Here is a 22,272-nt window from a genome sequence, read left to right on the forward strand (position 1 = left end):
AGACTCTCTCTCTCAGTCTCAGTGTCTCTCTCTCAGTCTCAGTGTCTCAGACTCTCTCTCTCAGTCTCAGTGTCTCTCTCTCAGTCTCAATGTCTCAGACTCTCTCTCTCAGTCTCAGTGTCTCAGACTCTCTCTCTCTCAGTCTCAATGTCTCAGACTCTCTCTCTCTCTGTCTCGGACTCTCTCTCTCAGTCTCTCAGACTCTCTCTCTCAGTCTCAATGTCTCAGACTCTCTCTCTCTCTGTCTCGGACTCTCTCTCTCTCTCTCTCTCTGTGTCTCTCTCTCTCTCAGTCTCAGTGTCTCTCTCTCTCAGTCTCAGTGTCTCTCTCTCTCAGTCTCAGTGTCTCTCTCTCTCAGTCTCAGTGTCTCTCTCTCTCAGTCTCAGTGTCTCTCTCTCTCAAATAAAAAAAACAAGCAGATTGCGGCTTTAAGTCAGAAAGTGCACAGAGACACACACACAGGGACACAGACAGACAGACAGACACACACACACACAGAGACACACACAAAGACACAGACACACAGACAGACACACACACACACACAGAGACACACACATACACACACAGAGACACAGACACACACACACAGAGACACACACAAAGACACAGACACACGCACACACACAAAGACACAGACAGACACACAGACAAACAGACACACACACACACAGAGACACACACACAGAGACACACACAAAGACACACACACAGAGACACACACACACACACAGACAGACACACACACACACACAGAGACACACACACACACACACACAGAGATACACACAAAGACACACACACACAGAGACACACACAAAGACACAGACAGACACACACACACACAGAGACACACACACACACACACAGAGACACACACAAAGACACAGACAGACACACACACACAGAGACAAACACACACAGAGACACACACACACAGACACACAGTTTTTTGCACACCCGTGCTTTTCATAGCCCGTTCTCCGGGGCAGAGTACACAGCTGCGGGACGGGAGAACTTAGCTCAGCTTATTCTTATCGCTTTGACTCAGGAGAACATGGATGCAGAAGATATTAGTGGTTAGGGTAACCGCGATAACCCCGTGACGAAATGAAGGCGTCCATCGATGTGTTACTGCCGTGTCACTCCACTTTACTGATAAGTTTCGCTTCTGGGATTTTTCACTGAACTAAAGGAGGTATTTCTGCCTAAGGCTGCGTCCGTACAGGGGCAGACCGCGCAGACGCGTCCGCACGCTGAGCGATCAGAACATGCAGCCCCGGGGACCCCCCGCTTCCAGATACTCACCTCCATGCCTCGGCCGGTATACCTGCGGCCAGGTTACCGTGTGCCTAATGAAATGGCGGTGTATAAATGTCCTGCGTCATGCCGGCCAATAGGAAGCTGTGATGTCATCCCTTGCCGCTTCCTATTGGCCCGCATGACCTGGACATTTAATCCGGAAGGAGATACTGGCGCCCCCTACGGATGTATTTGGATCGGCAAAATAAACCTTTGCTCTCCCTTTATCTTCACCGGCCGTGTGATAAGGACAGGGCGGGTCACCGCGAAACAGGCACCCCATTTACAGGCCCCTAATGCAGGGAGGGCTCAACTTCTCTCCTCAAGAACCCCCAACAGGTCAGGTTTTCAGGATATCCCAGCTTCAGCAAAGGTGGCTAAGTCAAAGACTGAGCCTCTGAGTAAGCCACATATGCTGAAGCAGTGACTGAGTGAGCCACCACTGCTGAAGCAGGGATATCCTAAAAATCTGACCTGTGGGGGATGGGCTTGAGGAGTGGAGTTGAGCTCCCCTGGCTAAGGCCAGGTCCCCGCTGGCTAAGGCCAGGTCCCCGCTGGCTAAGGCCAGGTCCCCGCTGGCTACTGCAGCATCCGCACAGGGACAAGAACCGCCCCACAATGGCACAATGGGGCCGGGGCTGCTGCGAGGGGGCGGGGGGGAGGGCGCCGCGCTGCGCCGACAGTTTCTACTTATCTCAATTTTCTTGAGATCAGGAGTCGCGGCGGAGCGCTAGGCCACAAGCCCCCTGGCTGTTCAGCCAATGAGGGCGAACCTGCCGGGTGAGGTCATGGTCACGCCCCGTCACGCCCCTCCCCCCCTGTCTTTCCCCTTGCAGCTCTCTGCAGACCGGAGAATTTGGCTGCGCAGGTACCGGGGCGCAACCTTAGCGTACAACGCTTCCACTCCAGCCGGGGAGTCTGGGTAATGACATGCAAATGAGCACTGTGTGTCACTCTTTCCGTCTTATATACAGGATAAGGATATTACAGGGACAGTATAGTATATATACAGGATAAAGATATTACAGGGACAGTATATATACAGGATAAGGATATTACAGGGACAGTATATATACAGGATAAGGATATTACAGGGACAGTATATATACAGGATAAGGATATTACAGGGACAGTATATATACAGGATAAGGATATTACAGGGACAGTATATATACAGGATAAAGATATTACAGGGACAGTATATATACAGGATAAGGATATTACAGGGACAGTATATATACAGGATAAAGATATTACAGGGACAGTATATATACAGGATAAGGATATTACAGGGACAGTATAGTATATATACAGGATAAGGATATTACAGGGACAGTATAGCATATACACAGGATAAGGATATTACAGGGACAGTATAGTATATATATATATATATAGAGGATAAGGATATTACAGGGACAGTATAGTATATATATACAGGATAAGGATATTACAGGGACAGTATAGTATATATACAGGATAAGGATATTACAGGGACAGTATAGTATATATACAGGATAAGGATATTACAGGGACAGTATAGTATATATACACAGGATAAGGATATTACAGGGACAGTATAGTATATATACACAGGATAAGGATATTACAGGGACAGTATAGTATATATATAGAGGATAAGGATATTACAGGGACAGTATAGTATATATATACAGGATAAGGATATTACAGGGACAGTATAGTATATATACAGGATAAGGATATTACAGGGACGGTATAGTATATATACAGGATAAAGATATTACAGGGGCAGTATAGTATATATACAGGATAAGGATATTACAGGGACAGTATAGTATATATACAGGATAAGGATATTACAGTCTAATCTTATTGATGGAGTGACGTCACCTGAGAGGGTCTGGATGGCGGACCACTCCTCCCAAGCTTAAATAGTTCATTTAACACTTTCAATACTGCAAATCGAATGAACGAAAGACCTTAATCTTTTTGTTGTTGTGTGGTGATAACCGTTAATGGATTAACATGAGAATTCCTCATAGTTGTACATGAGTTTTTGAGACGTCACCAGCTCTTCCTCAGATATCAACCAACAAGAAGTAGACCTCAGACACCAAAGCACAGATAAGGCCAGGACTAAATAACTATTATATTCTCAATCAAGAATATCTGAAGACGTATAAAACATCTGTAGCTAAGGCGAGGACGTGATGTGTTGCCTTAGAGATAAATCGTGTAAAGGTTGACATCATGCGATGTCCTATAAGATTGTAATAAGTGTTGGTATTCTACAAGACACCTTTCAACACCAGAAGACCCCTCACGGCCCATTCCATCCAAGTGAATGGATCAGTGGGGAGCGCAACGTTTAAGGTCCAACACGGACCTTTCATCAGTGTCGATCCTGAAACGTTGCACTCTCCCCAATCCTAAATAAATGGAAATGACTGCAAAAGACTTTTGTACGTAGACCTCTACTGTACGTTGCACTTGTGGAGGGGGGATTCCTGTTTACTATTGTTTATTTACTTGTTGTGTTTGCGACACACACACAGGTGTGTCCACATTGAAATTTGTGCCCCCATTTTTTTCTGTGTGAATTCAAGTGGATGGACCATACGTGGTTAGAAGATGTCTTGTGGAAGATCACGACTACATAATCAACATTGACGCTTTGGAAGCTAGTGTATAAGCTGCAATTACTAAGAAATCTCTTTAGTCCACTCAACATGATTAGAATCGGCGAAGAACATGTGTACACAGCTCTGGAATGTCTCACCACAATCTTTCAGTCTGCAGATAAGATACTTGGTAGAAGGGCTCAAGTTATTTATACCTGAGGCCCCTTCCTACGCCCCTGTCACCGCTATGTACCACGGAGACACCTGCACTGGTTCTTGATAAAAAAAAATGATGATAGATTTTCCAACCTTGACATCTGTGCTCGAGAGTCAAAGTCCTTATTGGTTGATGCTCTAAAAACAATGTAATCATGAACCAATTGGATATGGTCTTTGGGGAGAAGGTATCCGTTGGAGCAGGTGACCCTGTATCGAGATCTGAGAATAGACATAAGGGTACATCTAGAAACAGTGTGGAAATCTTCCTGCCGTGGCTTTTCCCCGTCCCTGAAGTAGCCGCGGTTTTGGTTAGGGGCGGCTGTTTTCTGTAATCAAAGCGCTGGGAAGCTGAAGTCGTGCTGAATCTGTACATCTGGGTTCCTCTTTCAGAGCAGGGTAAAAGAGGTAATACTTTTGGTATCAGTACACGTGATAAGCTGCCGTTAGGACATGCATATCTCAGCATTTTAATTATCGGATCTATAATATCCAACCACTTTCGCTTACCCGGCTCATATTACTAGAAACAGAGGTCAGTCAGAGAAAAAGTAAAGATTACACATCAATTATGGCTTTGGGTAGAAAACAGATGGTCTTAAAGTCAACAAACTCTGCACACAAAGCGGTGTCCTGGGAACCATGTATTGACATCTTCCAGTTGCAAAAAACAGCAAAAGGCTTTATTAAGATTACACATCTTATTAAAAGCTACATCTTCCAACTAACTTTAAGCCAACTTTGTGAAAATGAATCTCTTTTAATTAAAAAAAAAACCGGTTTGATTATTTAAAAGGTCCCAATTGCCCATATTTAGCCTATTAAACCTGCCCCGTTAATAATATTTCAGTCCGACATCATCGAGAGTTGGGTCCACAGTTTGTAATCCAACGCCAGTCCGGTTCCTGCGGTTGGATATAGCCTGGTGTATATATATGGAAAGTGGACATTTGGAAAACCAGAACTGGAACGCCAAGCTCCTGGTTGACCACACTGATGAGTCTGCGCCCCCTTTCATGGGACAGAGATGACCTCCAATGGGAATTTCCGAGCGGTAGTGCCCCGACCAGCACTATCACAGCTTAACAAATAATCCACCAAATGGTCGCATCAATATGAGCGAGACTCCCGGAAAACTAATAAGATTTAGAGCAGCGTTCCAAGCCAGGGATTTATTTTTGCAAAGTTTATTTATTTCCTTTTTTTTTTTTACAGAAGATCGATTCATTCCAGCTCCGAGGACCCCTGCTTCCAGAGATACTGGCCTTCGTAGTGGGTACCGGTATTTCTCTGCTTTTAAAAGCTCTGCGTCGCATGGGCCAATAGGAAGCCTAGGAAGCGCACCGGGTGATGTCACAGCTTCCTGTTGCCCCGCAGGGCGTGGGCGGTTTGGAAAGCGGCCATTGTGTGATCCCTGCTGCCCAGCGGGAGCGGCTAACAACACCCCCTACGGAGGAGGTATCTCGGGGAAGCAGGGGGTTCCCAGAGCTGAGATTCATGGGGTTCAAGGTTGGAGACCCCCCGGCTTTAATCCTCTGTAAAAAAATTAATTGCTAGCTTGGATCGCCACTTTAAAGGAGCAAACTGTGCAAAATCCTACGCTTGTTTTTCCAAATAAATTAGCTCTGCAGTATTAGATAATACTTATTACCTTTATTTTTAAATTCAACTGTTAATGCCATTATTAATGAGTTTAATATACTGAGCATCCTTTGATCACCTCCCCAGCAGTGCAAGATTTTTGTAACACTTTCCTGTTTGTGATCATTTGCTGCCATTGTTCCCAGCAGTTTGAGCTGCAAACGGTAGCAATAGATGATGTTACATTAGTAATATAAGAATACATTGTAGCTGCTGAGTTACACAGACTGAAGGATTGATTGAAACTGAAAGGCGGCCATTTAGTGAACCCGGGGAAGCAGGATCGTTGCTGATCGATCACGGGAGAACCAATCTTTCGGCAGCTTAGATAATTAGTTTTCAATAAAAGGTAACCAAAGCCTAAATATATTAAATATATATATATAATTTTTTTAAGTGCAGCTAGGACTGGCTCCTTAAGGTAACCGACATGCAGCAAAGTGGGTGACGCGGCCAGCTGCGGAGTTCTGCAGAATTGGGTCCTGTGATCTGCACAGCTGCATTTCCTGCCACCGATATTTTTAGCGCACGGTCTCTGCGGGCTCTTGCCAGACAGCAGCGTTAAGGAAATAGGGAAAGCCTTAAAAGTGACCAGTGTCCAGGGCATGTGCTCACCGGTCAAGCAATGGGTCATTTCATGCCAGGGGGAGACTCCAAACATTACGTGAGCTTCCCTAACCCAGCCTGAAATCTCGATCTCCCCACTTGGAGGTAATCCATTGGCACAGTGAGGCCAGGTAAGGGATATGCCCGAGCTATGTTTCCAGTGCCCTTCAAACCTTAAACGTGTACTCCCTGTTTGGAAGAAAGTGAGCTGATACGGAGTGACCGGTTTAACCCTTTGGCTTCCGGAAGACACTCGGACACCTCCAGGATAGCCAGGGATAAACTCCCGAGGACCCCCTCCCCCCAGAAAATCTTCGTCCCCCAGTTTGCACACCCCGCACTAAAACCGATCATATCACCCTTCTGTGGATCCGGGCAAAACTCTCTAGTACAAGTAAATTTCACAGGGTCCATAGTTAAAAAATAAAATAAATGGCCATGTTTCAGCGCCACCGGCCTTACTGAAACAGCGCGATGATACGTTCTGCTGCTCAGGTTCCTCGCAGATTAAATAACGTTCTTAATGCCAAAGAATCCAAAGTGACGTTTTATATAAAAGGATAAATCCGTGTGTTCAGAGGAGCGGTCCCTGCAGGACGGGACGCAGGCGTCCTAATAGTGAATAAGTGATCACGCCGAGCACGCACTATACACCAATGGCCCAACATGCGCAGCTACTATATACCATGTGCCGATTATGACCATGTATTTATATTGCTGACATGTGCTGCAGCGCAGTACAATGCAAACTTATACACAATATACCATGCGCTAGCTTAGCGGCAGGGAACACTGCCTTTGACGTGGGTGAAACCAGTGTCGGATCTCCTGTGGAGCTTGAGCAGGTCAGCGTATGACCCTGTGCCTCGGGCAGCAGCATTAGATTGTAAGTTCTTTGGGACAGTGACTGCAAAAATGATATGTCCGTGCAGGCTACAGACAAGAAAAACAATAACATTATGCGACGCCAGTGTTACACGCGTGCGCAGCCGGGCGCCGACATACGTTAGGAGGGGCGGGGGTTGATGCTGTGTATTACCTGCGCACAATAACAGGACGCTGTCACTGGGCTGGTTCTTTCCTGTTTGCATCAACGAACAATGTTTAAGGGCAATCCCTTCCAAGACCACAGTGTACTAATAGCAGTGACGCGCGAGGGACCACACGTGGGTCACTGGTTTGCGTTTACGGTATTATGTAAGTAGGGTGAGATGAGACTTGAGGGGGTCTGCATACCTCTGGCTGCTCCCTTTTTAAAGCAGCAGGCCAAGCAATATCCTACATGTGTTTTTTTTTTTAAATAAATCAGTTCTGTACTATGAGAAAATACTTGTAGCATTTTTTGCTTTTTTAAACCAACTCTGAATTACATTTTTAATGTATTATAATGTAACAAGCATTTTCTGTTTCTATAGCAACCATTTACAAAGTCACATCCCCTTCCTCTGGCACACCCCTTTTTGAGCCCTGCCCCCTCTCTAACCAATTGTATCTAGTGACTGCCTGGTCACATGATCTTCCCCACATAACTTTGCATCTTTGGTCCTCTTCTGCTGCACTGACAGCCATTTAGTGAACCCCCAGAGCCGAATCTTCGCCGATCGGTCACAGGAGAACAGCTTGTGCAGATTGTATTGATGCACATATTAAAGGGGGCGGGGGGGGTGGGACAGCAGCTGTAAGAGCTGTCACTGTGGGTCAACAAGAGCTTGCACAGGCAAAGCTCTCCTCTCTCTCCCCCCCTATCTTTATTATCTTGACATGGTGGGACAATCAAGAAAAATACCTGATTGACAAACTTTTTCCACCATACAATGGCTCTTAAGAATTTGTAAATCATTTCCAGTAACACTTGAGTTTTTGTTTTTAGCATGGTTACCTTAGTTTAAGGAAGCCAACTGGATTGCTCAATTGTTTACAAAAAGTTGTGACGTACGTGGGATTTAACTCGGATTAGGACAGAAAAAATGCCGAACCTATTCTAAAATAGACAGCGGATTGCAGAAGAAGGGCGTTAAAGGAACGTTGATTACGCGCATTATTAGGCGCGCGTGACGTGGGACGTTATATCCCAGCCTCGCACGCCCATTACAATGTCTTTGGATTTTCAAAGGTATATATCTCACGGTGCGGTGTATCTGTGGGACGGGATCCCCTAAGAACCGCCGCGCGTAAAGATTTTCCATCCGGAAATAGATGTACGCGCGCGGTTAAGAGAAAATAAAATTAAAGGTATTTTAGAACAGGGGGGCTCAATTCCGCTCCTCAAGACCACCCCCCAACATTGTCAAGTTTTAAGGATATCGCTGCTTCAGCACAGGTGGCTCAATGTATTGTATGGCTTTATTTATATAGCGCCATTAGTGTACACAGCGCTTCACAGCGGTAATACGCAACAATCACATAAATAACAGATCATGGGAATAAGTAACATTTAGGAAGAGGAGTCCCTGCTCCGAGGAGCTTACAATCTAATTGTCAAAGGCTGAGCCACTGAATGAGCCAGCTGTGCTGAAGCAAGGACTGATTGAGCCACCAGTGCTGAAGCTGGGACTGATTGGGCCATCTGTGCTGAAGCAGGGATATCCTGAAAACCTGACCTGTTGGAAGGGGGGGGGGCTTGAGGACTGGATTTGAGCCCCCCTGGTCTCATCTATTACTAGATGAAAAACACCCGATGTAGACACCTGAATCCCCTCAGGTAACGGCCCTTGTATCAGAGGAAACGCTTGTAACTTCCTCCGCATTGTCCGGTGAACAAAGCCGCGGTATCAGGAAGGTGATCGGGGTTTAAACGCGCCACCCCACACAGCCGAATGTCTCAGGGACCTCCTGATTGGGGACGTTTGTGTCCGTCACGCGTTTCCTTTCCGCTTATCCCGTTATCCGCCATGGCAGGGGCGACAAGGCCAGTGACGTCACTAAAAGGGGCGGGCCGCGCAATTTCATTGGTTTAGATAGTCACATGTGGCGACTGTCTCTAAAAAAAAAATCAAATTTACCCGGCTTCAAAATTTTTAGACGCTCCATCGCGCTTACTGTAAGCGCTTGCGACGGAGTCAATTCATTTGTTTTGGCGCGACGTCGCGTCGCCAGGCACTATAAGCGCAGCCTTAGCATACAGTGCTTCCACTACAGCAAGGGATTCTGGGTAATAGCATGCAAACGAGCACACAGTGTCACCTTTAATTTACTTCAAATCCATTTTAACATGGATTCCGTTGAAGTAAATGAAATCTAACACATCATTAACTATGTCTTAACTATGTCTCCTTGCCTCGGTAACCTTTGACGACCTCACAATTCAAGACCTTAATATAGGGTAAAAGAAACAACATTAGTGGTAACTCATCACTATCATCACCATCATCATCACCGTCATCATCATCAAGGATCAGTGTTTCCCCTTTCTACACACTATGTACAGTATGCATAAGTGTGTCAGGAACACCGTGTGTGGCCTAATTTCCTGTACACCTGTTGGTCATTTCTCACTTGGATGGTTCACTGGACATAAAGGTCCAGTCAGGGTTACAGTGACCTTACACTAAACGCCTAATTGATTCTGCCTCCTCGGGGCTGATGCCAGCAGACAAGGGCGAGAAAAACAAACATTTCAAGCAACACAATCCCGTTAACAAGCTTTTTTTTGTGTATTTTAACTTTACCGGGTATATTCGGGGGGCTCATTAACACTTACGCGGGCGCTAGATCAATATACAAAGTGTTGTGGGGTCTGACGGTCAGAACATGAAATGGCTCTGCAGACACACACTTTTTTTTAGCGCATCGTAACACAAATTGTGAGTGAAGAGGAGCGACTGCAGGTGAGTTAGCAACTCTGTGACCCCCGTTCCCTGGGCTGACAATCTGTTTTACAGGAGTGAGCCTGCCCGAGTTCGGGAAAGGTATTGGCAGAGCATCCCGCTTAATGTTTGATAGTCAATAGGCCGTATTGTTCCTGTTATAATCCCTGCTCCTTTCTGTGTGTTACTATACAAATAAACAATGATAATGCTGCTATACCATTCCAAACGTCGCAGCGTGAAGAATAATAACTTTATTTCATGTAGCGCTTCTCTCCAAAACGGACACAAAGCGCGTCACAATTGCAGCATAGCGCGCGGTACGCAGAGCCTAGGAATGTTACAGACACTGCCCCGCAGAGCTTACAATCTAGGTGTTTGGTGCATGAGGCACAGGGAGATCAAGTGACGTGTCAAAGGTCGCAAGGAGCCGACACCGGGAATTGAACCACACTCAGTATCGTCTTTACTCACTGAGCCGCTCCTTAGGCTGCTTCCCGCTAGCGCTGAGCGGGCGGCGCTTGCTGCGGTCACTTACATATATAGATATATGTAAGTCCCCGCTCACGCGGTGCGCGCTCACACACGCTCACGGCGCTCATGTAAACAAAACAAATCTAACTTTCCAGCGTGCTCAATGCCCCCCCCCCCCTGCGCGTAAACGACTGGACACCCGGCGCTCATGCTTGGAGCGCTCTCCTAGCATGAGCGCGCTCAGCGCCAGCGGGGACTCCGCCTTAAATGCCGTGTGTTCATATACAGTGCATCAATTGGCAGTCCCAATATTGGACACGATGGCAACTTTCTACTGATCAGCCGATTTCAAACAACTGCCTCCCCTCCCCCTCTCCTTCCCCCCCACCACACAGCCCTACTCCCTTCCCCTCCCCCCCTCCTCGCTCCTACACACTCTCCTCCTCTCCTTCCCCCCCACCACACAGTCCTACTCCCTTCCCCTCCCCCTCTCCTACACACTCTCCTCCCCCCCCACCACACAGTCCTACTCCCTTCCCCTCCCCCTCTCCTACACACTCTCCTCCTCTCCTTCCCCCCCACCACACAGTCCTACTCCCTTCCCCTCCCCCTCTCCTACACACTCTCCTCCTCTCCTTCCCCCCCCACCACACAGTCCTACTCCCTTCCCCTCCCCCTCCCCCGCTCCTACACACTCTCCTCCTCTCCTTCCCCCCACGACACAGTCCTACTCCCTTCCCCTCCCCCTCCTCACTCCTACACACTCTCCTCCTCTCCTTCCCCCCACCACACAGTCCTACTCCCTTACCCTCCCCCTCCCCACTCCTACACACTCTCCTCCTCTCCTTCCCCCCACCACACAGTCCTACTCCCTTCCCCTCCCCCTCTCCTCGCTCCTACACACTCTCCTCCTCTCCTTCCCCCCACCACACAGTCCTACTCCCTTCCCCTCCCCCTCTCCTACACACTCTCCTCCTCTACCTCCCCCCCACCACACAGTCCTACTCCCTTCCCGTCCTCCTCTCCTCCCCCCACCACACAGTCCTACTCCCTTCCCGTCCTCCTCTCCTCCCCCCACCACACAGTCCTACTCCCTTCCCCTCCTCCTCTCCTCCCCCCACCACACAGTCCTACTCCCTTCCCCTCCTCCTATCCTCCCCCCACCACACAGTCCTACTCCCTTCCCCTCCCCCTCTCCCCACCGCACAGTCCTACTCCCCTCCCCCTCTCCTCGCTCCTACACATGCTCCGCTCCCCCCTCTTACTCCCCCACACACAAGATTATGCGGCATTGCGCTGCCCGACACGTCAATCATGGAAGCCGCGACGTCATCCTCACAACGATGTGGCGGCTTCCCTATTGGCCCGCGGGATTTGACGGCCATTTTTACCTCCCAGATCAAGGCCGAGACAAAAACCGGGGAATCCCCTCAACTAACAAAATAGTCAGTTTCAACTCCGGAGAGCCCGCTGATCCGAATTACGTCAAAAGAAATGGTGGGAAAAATGTACGATGGTATAATACCAAGAGCTTTAATATACGTATGAATCAAGTATCTGCAATCTAACGCAGACCCATTACTCAGACGATGCAGCGGGGAAGAAATAAGAAGATGCACGTGAAAAAAAATTGATAGCGCCTGTTATACTGCGGGTCTCATGGAATGACTTCCTGAGGCCGGGTCCATGGCGAGCGCAACGGAACGCGCGGCGCGATTAAAATGCCGCGCCTCTGTGAGCGCACAATGAGAAGCGCCGGTGCTCGCAATCCGTGAGCAGACAAATAAATTTGTTTCTGTCGTGTGACGTCGCCCAATGAGGGCGAACCAGCTCCGTGATGTCACGGCCACGCCTCCCGGTCGCATCTAACCCCAGGCCACAAATCTCTCCAGCTGCAGGTGCGCGCGTGACGTCACGAGCACGGTTGCACGCGCCCACCCTGGACGCGGCCTGAGTACCTCAGACTCTAAGAGTTTCTAAAGCAGCGACAACACTAACATGTTATAAGTGGGGATAAGGAGCGCCAACACGGGGGGGGTGTGGGGTACAGTGGCGGATTTAGGATTTTTGCCGGCTGCGGGAGCGGCCCTGTTCCTCGGTGTACGATGTCGCGTTGTCATGGCAACATACGTTGTACGGCATCATGTGACTTGGCGTTACTACAGGAGGGGGCCTGCTACGGAAAAGGTGAGACACACACGCACAAATTGCCTCCCAAAAATACTGAGGTTCTAGGCTACAGCGTTCTCAGCCCTACGGGAAATCCGCCCCTGGGAGGGGGCGGGCATTAGCGTCCTGGGCCGCAGGAAAGATGGCGGCGGCCCGGGTAGGGAAGGTCCTAAAGTTGACACATCCTCACCCCACCCCTCACCCCTTAGTAGCTGGGGGGTATCCCTGCCGTGTATAAGAGCCCACATGTACATGCCATTTACTTGTGAATGTTGGTATCCACTCCTGTTCTGCTTCTATTAACGGCTACCAAGTACACACAGGTACACATGCATACACACAGACACACGGGTGCCAAGCGCACACAGGTACACACGCATACACACAGACACACGGGTGCCAAGCGCACACAGGTACACACGCATACACACAGACACACGGGTGCCAAGCGCACACAGGTACACACGCATACACACAGACACACGGGTGCCAAGCGCACACAGGTACACACGCATACACACAGACACACGGGTGCCAAGCGCACACAGGTACACACTGTCACGAGAGCTTGCGACAGGCTGTAATTGTACACCAAAAACTATATATATAAATATATATATATATATACCTGGGTTTGAACTGGGACGAGACTTAGATATGATAAATAGAATTTATTCCTTGATAAAGGTGAACACAACAGTTTATACAATAACAGGCAAAATATAGACACTTACGTAAAAGATGAAAATAATGAAAACAGTCCCATCTGAACTGGCAGTTTCATCCAGCAATCAGCCCAAGACATTGCATGGCGACCAAAAATGAAGACAAAGGATAGATGGGAAACAGCAGGTTAAAAACCCTTTGTCCCTCTATCTGTAACATTAAGACCCTGGGATTGGTTTGCAATTATCTCCAGCCAATCTTTGGTGGGGGAACACATTTTAGGACAGGCCCCCCTGCTAGCTGGCACATCTGCAGTAGAACTCTGGGGGGTCTCAGACTTAACCAAAAGTTCATATTTACTGCAAATCATTGCATAACTTCCGCTCCGTAATACATACAGTCAGGTGAGATATATTACTGCATTCTGGGACACCTGACGCTCGTAGGAAGACCAAAAATTACATTGTAATATGAACATTAATAGAGATATTAATATCTGGCATTTAGCAGCAGTTACATATTCAATGTTTAGACTTCCCAAGATTGGCTTACTCTCGCCATTACACTTATGTAATTCTTAGCCGGTTCAGCCAAGGACATCTCATAGTATCCTTATATTTAATAAAGTTACTCACTTTCGATATCCTGTTGGGGAATACCTTTTGCTGGAAGGTGTGAATAACAAACCCTTCCCTTCCTTTTGCCTGCTTCCCGCATAAACAATTCCCCTGGGAAGCCAGGCTCAAATCTAGCAGAATATCCTATTTAGCATCCTACTGGCCACGTCAATAAACCTTTTGAAGTGGGCTTTTGCTTTTCGCATAACCAATTAGGTCAGTTACCTATTGATCAGGGCGATGTATCACACCTCTCTGTTGATATACACTTCCAGTGAATACTCATATGAGGCACCATTTGGCTCCTCATGCATTACAAAGACAGGCATTCTGCCTTTTGTCACCAACCTGGGTTTAAATCCCAGGACAAAATCAACTGCAGGGCAGTTTTAAAACACAGAGAACCAATATTTAGGCAAAAGCTTGCATTCCCCCATCTGCATCTATCATGTGGGGTTCTAAAACCTTCTCTGTTCACATTCAACTTCAATTAACCCTTTGAAGTCCAGATTTCCTTAAAGGACATAATACAGTGGGATTTCCTTAAACTGTAGCTCATTAACCCCTTAAGTCCCAGTGGGTGGGTTATGCAGACCCTGATCCAGCAACAACATCATTTACACAGGGGAATAAGCATTTTCATGTTATTTTGCAAGGGTTAAGTCACAGTTCTGGGCCTCAGCCCAGTTAACCCCTTGTCTCCCTGGCGAGGTTAGAGGGGGGGGCCCTTGGGGGGTAACCCCGTTAATCCCGGGCCAAACCCTCCCTACCGCCACACCTCCCCTGCTCAAGGGCCCCTGGTACCCCAGCGGCCTCCCCATGGCCCTGGGATACCACTGGCGCTCTTGACGCACTCAATACGTCCTGAGGGATTGGCCTGGCAAAATTGTCCTCCGGCATTGACCAGTACACAGTGGATTGTAAAGTCCAGTTCCTGCAAAGCCGGGCATTCTCCTTTGCCTCCCTCTGCCCCCCACCCAGTGCCTTGGGAACCAAGTCCGTGGTGAAGGGGCCCCGGTGCAGTCCAGGCTGCACACTGCCCAGAGACTGGCATGTCTCTGCATCTGCAGTAGACCAGCTATCCAGCACAGACCGTCGCTTTCCTGTCAACCAAGTCTGGGACAGGGTTATGTCACTATTCTGTAGGGACTCTACCTGCCCTGGCTCTGTGCCACCCTGTAGCTGCTCCGCGATACTCATGACTCTCCTCCCTGGCTGCCTATCTACCCACAGCCTCTCCTTTGGGAACCCAGGGGTTTCTGTCAGAGGGGTCACTCCTGGCCAGTCAGAACAAGGGACCTTCTGCCTACCTAGCCCATCCCTAGCTTCTGCCAGCTGCCTCACACCCCACTGATCTCCTATCTCCCCCTGCTCCACGGTGCCTCCCTGCCTAGCCTCCCCTAGGCCCAGCACCTCAGCCTGCTGCTTACCTCCCTGCAGCCCACCTGCACTCCTCTCCTCCCTGGGCAATCCTAACCCAGACCCTGGAACTACCTGAGTGCACCTACCTCCCTGACCTTGTCTCCCCCTTACCAGGGATGAGCTCAGGGGCATCTCCCCAGATGCAACCGCCTTAGCGCTTGGCTGGCAGGTATCCCTGGGGTGGCACAAGCCTGCCACTGCCCCGGATACCCCCAGCCCATAGCTAGGCTGCAACAGGGGGTTGCTGATCTGAGAAACCCCCTGGGGCTCTGCCAGGGTAACGGGAAACTCTAGCTGCAATACCTGATGCTTTCCCTCCCTGGCTACCACTAGCCCTCCTTCTCTCACTGAGATCTGCTGCTGGCTACCTACCTGCAGCCTCCCCTCACTCCGCTTCTCCCTAGCTAATCCTAGCCTGGACCCTAGGGACACCTGAGTGAGGCCATCTCCCTGACACTGTCTCCCCATTACCGGGGATGAGCCCAGGGGCATCTCTCCAGATGCAACCGCCTTAGCTCTTGGCTGGAAGGTAATCTGGGGGTGGTCTAACTGTGCCACAACCCCTGGTACCTCCAGCCCATAGCAAGGCTGCAACAGTGGGGCTCTTAACTGAGAGTCCCCTTGCTGCTCCGCCAAGGTAATGGGGAAATCTGGCTGGCTCACTTGCTGCCTTCCCTCCCCGGTTCCCACTGGCCCACCCAACCCTCTCCCAGGCAATCCTACCCTAGAGCTGGGTGCTAACGGGGCGAGCCCCTCTCCCTGAAGCTGTGCCCCCATTACCGGAGGTGAGCTCAGGGTTGCTGGTGCAGATGCACCCACCTTAGCTCCTGGCTGGCAGGTAATCTGGGGGTGGTCTAACTTTGCCACAACCCCTGATACCTCCAGCCCAGAGCAAGGCTGCAACAGTGGGACTCTTAACTGAGGGTCCCCTTGCCGCTCCGCCAAGGTAATGGGGAAATCTGGCTGGCTCACTTGCTGCCCTTCCTTCCCCTCCCCTGGTACCCCTATCTCCTGCCACCCCCCAGTCACCCCTAGAGTGAAACAACCGGGTACAGTCATAGGGAAACATAAGTCAGAGTCAGTCTGCGACTTGGTCTGGCTTACCTTGCTGGTCCCCGCAGAGACCGCCGCCTTCGTTGGTCCCAATTGCAGGGGGACTGGAGCGGCCGCCGCCGGCCCCATCTGGGCTGGGCAGCGCCGGGCCGCTGCCGCAACAGCACCCGGGTTGGGTACAGGTAAAACGGTGCAGGACAAGGGTCCCAGGTCTTTGTGGAGGAACTCAGCTCCATGCAAACTTGGTAAAATAACCCCCTCCCGCAACCCCTGTCCCTCCCCCCGAATAAAACTGCCGCCGGCAGGATGCCGGAGTGGCGGCGTCTTCTCTGCCGCCGCCGCTGGTTCTCCACCGGGATCAGGTGGATGGCCGCTGCTCTCCGCCACTGTTGCTGATGCAGCCCTTCCAGGTTCTCCAGGAGACGTCCCGAGGAGGGTTGTCGCCCCGGCTGGGCGGGAGCCATCAGAGGATGCCGCTAACTGGGTCATCTTTTCCGCAGCTCGTGAGCGTTGGCCCTGAGGGGCTTCTTCGCCTGACCGCGCACGGTCAGGGCACTGGGCATTATTGTGGCCCATTTGTTGGCAGTGCCGCAGCAGCTGCCGGTGCTTCTCCGCCACCGGTGGACTAACCCCAGCAAGGGGCAACGGAGTCCAGAGCGGAGTTGCCTGAGCGCCGGGCTCATTCCAGAGCTTCTCCGCCGCCGGTGGACTAACCCCAGCAAGGGGCAACGGAGTCCAGAGCGGAGAGGCTTGAGCGCCGGGCTCTGAGAGGGGATAAGTGGGTCGGATCATCGCCAGCTTCAGCTGCTCGAGCCGCTCAGCCGGGGACATCTCTCCCTGCGCAAACATCAGGGCCAGCAATTCTGGGTAAAATGGACTGGCCGCCGCAACGGCCAATACCTCTCCTGGTGCAAGACCACCCGCTCCCTCCACAAGTCTCTGCCGTCCCGGAGCTGGGTCCCTTCCCTGCTCTCCGGGCGGTGTGATGGTTACAGCAGCTGCAGCTGTGGATCTTTGCTCAGCCTGCCGGGTTTCATGCTCACCCATTGCTGTCTCTCTCTCAGCCTTGCTGGCTGCTGCTCCCCGCGCCGACTTGATGCACTCCTCCGGTCTCAGTGCCCGGCTCCAGTCAGACGGATGGCCGGCACTTTGGTTCTGGAGGAAATGCTTCTCACAAGTAGGGGAACAGTGAGGAGGTGCCATATCTTGTGTTATATGTTGTACACTGTGTGTTCAATATCTTTAGTCCCAGGAACTTGCAATTACCATCAAGTTCCCACTGGATCACAGTACCCCGCAGAATACTGTAATCCAGGTCCTGTTCGGTCCCGCCAGCTGCCACCAGTTAATTACAAGCCTGTCACGAGAGCTTGCGACAGGCTGTAATTGTACACCAAAAACTATATATATAAATATATATATATATATACCTGGGTTTGAACTGGGACGAGACTTAGATATGATAAATAGAATTTATTCCTTGATAAAGGTGAACACAACAGTTTATACAATAACAGGCAAAATATAGACACTTACGTAAAAGATGAAAATAATGAAAACAGTCCCATCTGAACTGGCAGTTTCATCCAGCAATCAGCCCAAGACATTGCATGGCGACCAAAAATGAAGACAAAGGATAGATGGGAAACAGCAGGTTAAAAACCCTTTGTCCCTCTATCTGTAACATTAAGACCCTGGGATTGGTTTGCAATTATCTCCAGCCAATCTTTGGTGGGGGAACACATTTTAGGACAGGCCCCCCTGCTAGCTGGCACATCTGCAGTAGAACTCTGGGGGGTCTCAGACTTAACCAAAAGTTCATATTTACTGCAAATCATTGCATAACTTCCGCTCCGTAATACATACAGTCAGGTGAGATATATTACTGCATTCTGGGACACCTGACGCTCGTAGGAAGACCAAAAATTACATTGTAATATGAACATTAATAGAGATATTAATATCTGGCATTTAGCAGCAGTTACATATTCAATGTTTAGACTTCCCAAGATTGGCTTACTCTCGCCATTACACTTATGTAATTCTTAGCCGGTTCAGCCAAGGACATCTCATAGTATCCTTATATTTAATAAAGTTACTCACTTTCGATATCCTGTTGGGGAATACCTTTTGCTGGAAGGTGTGAATAACAAACCCTTCCCTTCCTTTTGCCTGCTTCCCGCATAAACAATTCCCCTGGGAAGCCAGGCTCAAATCTAGCAGAATATCCTATTTAGCATCCTACTGGCCACGTCAATAAACCTTTTGAAGTGGGCTTTTGCTTTTCGCATAACCAATTAGGTCAGTTACCTATTGATCAGGGCGATGTATCACACCTCTCTGTTGATATACACTTCCAGTGAATACTCATATGAGGCACCATTTGGCTCCTCATGCATTACAAAGACAGGCATTCTGCCTTTTGTCACCAACCTGGGTTTAAATCCCAGGACAAAATCAACTGCAGGGCAGTTTTAAAACACAGAGAACCAATATTTAGGCAAAAGCTTGCATTCCCCCATCTGCATCTATCATGTGGGGTTCTAAAACCTTCTCTGTTCACATTCAACTTCAATTAACCCTTTGAAGTCCAGATTTCCTTAAAGGACATAATACAGTGGGATTTCCTTAAACTGTAGCTCATTAACCCCTTAAGTCCCAGTGGGTGGGTTATGCAGACCCTGATCCAGCAACAACATCATTTACACAGGGGAATAAGCATTTTCATGTTATTTTGCAAGGGTTAAGTCACAGTTCTGGGCCTCAGCCCAGTTAACCCCTTGTCTCCCTGGCGAGGTTAGAGGGGGGGGCCCTTGGGGGGTAACCCCGTTAATCCCGGGCCAAACCCTCCCTACCGCCACACACACGCATACACACAGACACACGGGTGCCAATCCGTTCATAACAATCTGCAATATTTATGATACAGGGGGGGTCAGATAGAGTAAGTATTCTGTAGTATATATTTTGATACCGCCCACTGCCGTGTATACCTGCGGACTCTGCTCACGCCAGCATCTGATGCTCTCTGAAACTGCTGCACAAATGTACTATCACACGCAGGTACACACACATATACACGGGTGCACATACAGACACACGCAGGTACACACACACACACATATACACGGGTGCACATACAGAGACACACACACAGATACATGGGTGCACATACAGAGACACACACACAGATACATGGGTGCACATACAGAGACACACACACAGATACATGGGTGCACATACAGAGACACACACAGACACACATACATATACACGGGTGCACATACAGACACACACAGACACACCCACATATACACGGGTGCACATACAGACACAAATACATATACACGGGTGCACATACAGACACAAATACATATACACGGGTGCACATACAGACACACACAGACACACATACATATACACGGGTGCACATACAGACACACACACATATACACGGGTGCACATACAGACACACAGACACACGGGTGCACATACAAAGACACACTGACACACGGGTGCACATACAGAAACACACACAGACACATGGTGCACATACAGAGAGACACACACATACACACAAGTATACACACAGACAGAGACACACAGGTACACACAGACACACGGGTGCACATACAGAGACACACAGGTACACACACATACACACTGGTGCAGTTCAACCGACAACATTAATGATCAGAAATTATAAAAGCATGTGCACTTTTACTTGCATGATTGTGTGTGTGTGTGTGTGTGTGTGTGTGTGTGTGTGTGTGTGTGTGTGTGTGTGTGTGTGTGTGTGTGTGTGTGTGTGTGTGTGTGTGTGTGTGTGTGTGTAGTGTGTACACACACACACATTTAATTAACATTTTCATATTTACCATATTAATGGACTATGTAATATTTAATAATAATGTGAGACGGTAATTAACCTTTCTTAGCCAAGATCACTTTTAAATGTGTGCTATAAAGCACTATTAATTACTGCAGCACAGCTGTGATGTAATAATAATGTCACATTGTGCTGCCAGGAGAGTATCAGACATTGTGTCTCATACTTTTGGTCATTTGCATTATTTCCTGGGAAAGCTTTGGGTGGGGAACAGATGCTGCTATAATATCTGCCAACATCATCATCAATCTCTGGAAATGTTACTAAATGAATAGTCCGCATGTGTACAGGCACACCCCGCATTAACGTACGCATATATACATACAGACCCCGCATTAACGTACGCATATATATATATACATACCCCGCGTTAACGTACACATATATACATACAGACCCCGCATTAACGTACGCATATATATATACATACCCCGCATTAACGTACGCATATATACATACAGACCCCGCATTAACGTACGCATATATATATACATACCCCGCGTTAACGTACACATATATACATACATACCCCGCATTAACGTACGCATATATACATACATACCCGCATTAACGTACGCATATATACATACATACCCCGCGTTAACGTACGCATATATACATACATACCCGCATTAACGTACGCATATATACATACACACCCCGCTTTAACGTACGCAATGGGACCGGAGCATGTATGTAAAGCGAAAATGTACTTAAAGTGAAGCACTCCCTTTTTCCCACGTATTGATGCACGTACTGTACTGCAATCGTCACATACGTGCATAACTGATGTAAATAACGCATTTGTAACAGGCTCTATAGTCTCCCCGCTTGCGCACAGCTTCGGTACAGTTAGGGGGCCGGTATTGCTGTTCAGGACGTGCTGACAGGCGCATGCGCGAGCTGCCGTTTGCCTATTGGGCGATATGTACTTACTCGCGAGTGTACTTAAAGTGAGTGTCCTTAAACCGGGGTATGCCTGTACAAAGCAGGCTTATTGTGATCTCAATACTGTAGCTGTTATAATATTGCTGAAAAATTAGATTAAAAAAAACCTGCCCTGCAATAATTCCATACAACTTCTAGCTGTGTGATATTCTGCAGCAATATGCATCTCAGCCCTTTAAAGCTGCAGTTCAGGCAATATCCTGCATGTGTGTTTTTTTTAATAAATCAGTTCTGTAGTAAGAAAAAATACTTTTAGCATTTTCTGTTTTTAAAAAAACAACTTTGAAAGACCAATTTTCTTGTATTCTATTGTAACAAGCATGCTTGTTCCTATAGCAACGATTTACATTCCCCATATTTAAAGATGTCGCCAAACTTTGCCGATCAATAGACGGAGAACGAATTGACCGGCAGCTATGCAGTTCTTTAGGTAATTAGAGATTGCCCACATGAAACTATTGAAGTAAAAATAAAAATAAAAAAAAAAAAAAAAAAAAAAGACTGAACTGCAGCTTTAATATGAACATGAAAAGCCATCCGTGCAGCAGTTAATGTTAGGACATATACTATAGAGCAATTTCATTTCCTGCACAAAGCTTTGTGTGGGATAAACACTGTCATTTAGATGTGGAAATAACATTCTAATAATATCTTAATAAAATATTATAGTCCAAATCTAAACAGCAGCTTCCCATGTACACTCAGGTCAGTATGAAGAACTTCTGTTATCATCTGCAGATAATTACAGTATCACTGAATAAAAGGGAGATCTCCAGTGTACTCACACCGCTGCAGAATATCACACCGCTGCAGGATATCACACCGCTGCAGAATATCACACCGCTGCAGGATATCACACA

General features: G+C 48.3%; 1 protein-coding gene across 1 annotated transcript in view; it reads right to left on the reverse strand.

Annotated features, from left to right (window-relative positions):
- The window catches only part of LOC142466424 (adenosine deaminase-like), a 62,384-nt gene that overhangs the window by 39,161 nt on the left and 951 nt on the right, over nucleotides 1-22,272 (reverse strand). The window lies entirely within an intron of this gene.

The sequence above is a fragment of the Ascaphus truei genome, chromosome 15 (assembly GCF_040206685.1).
Source record: "Ascaphus truei isolate aAscTru1 chromosome 15, aAscTru1.hap1, whole genome shotgun sequence".
NCBI classification, from domain to species: Eukaryota; Metazoa; Chordata; class Amphibia; order Anura; family Ascaphidae; genus Ascaphus; species Ascaphus truei.